The following is a 368-nucleotide window of genomic DNA, read 5'->3' as shown; positions in this document are numbered from 1 at the left end:
TGGGGGGCAGATGTGCAGGGAGCCAGCTGTGCAGGGAGGCAGATGTGTGGGGGGATTAGCATATGGGGTCCAGCTGTGCGGGGACCGTGCTGTGTGGGGGTCAAGGTGTGGGGGGGAGCCAGATGTGCGGAGAGCCAGATGTTCGGGGGGATTAGCATGTGAGGATCCAGATGTGCGGGGACCTGCTATATGGGGGTCCGATGTGCGGGGTGCCAGATGTGCAGGGGTATTAGCATATGGGGAGCAGATGTGCAGGGATCCAGCTGTGCAGGGGTACGGATGTGGGGGGAGCCAGATGTGCAGAGGGATAAGTATATGGGGGTCCAGCTATACAGGGATCCAGATGTGTGCGGGTCCAGATGTGGGGG

General features: G+C 61.1%; 1 protein-coding gene across 1 annotated transcript in view; it reads right to left on the bottom strand.

Moving 5' to 3' along the window:
* LOC106899986 overlaps window positions 1-368 on the bottom strand; it is a 9,745-nt gene that overhangs the window by 2,020 nt on the left and 7,357 nt on the right. The gene's annotated exons all lie outside the window — the stretch shown is intronic.

This window comes from Calidris pugnax, unplaced genomic scaffold (genome assembly GCF_001431845.1).
Source record: "Calidris pugnax isolate Ruff unplaced genomic scaffold, ASM143184v1 scaffold772, whole genome shotgun sequence".
NCBI classification, from domain to species: domain Eukaryota; kingdom Metazoa; phylum Chordata; class Aves; order Charadriiformes; family Scolopacidae; genus Calidris; species Calidris pugnax.
Note: the sequence above shows the minus strand (reverse complement) of the source record. Positions and strands in the feature narration are given on the sequence as shown.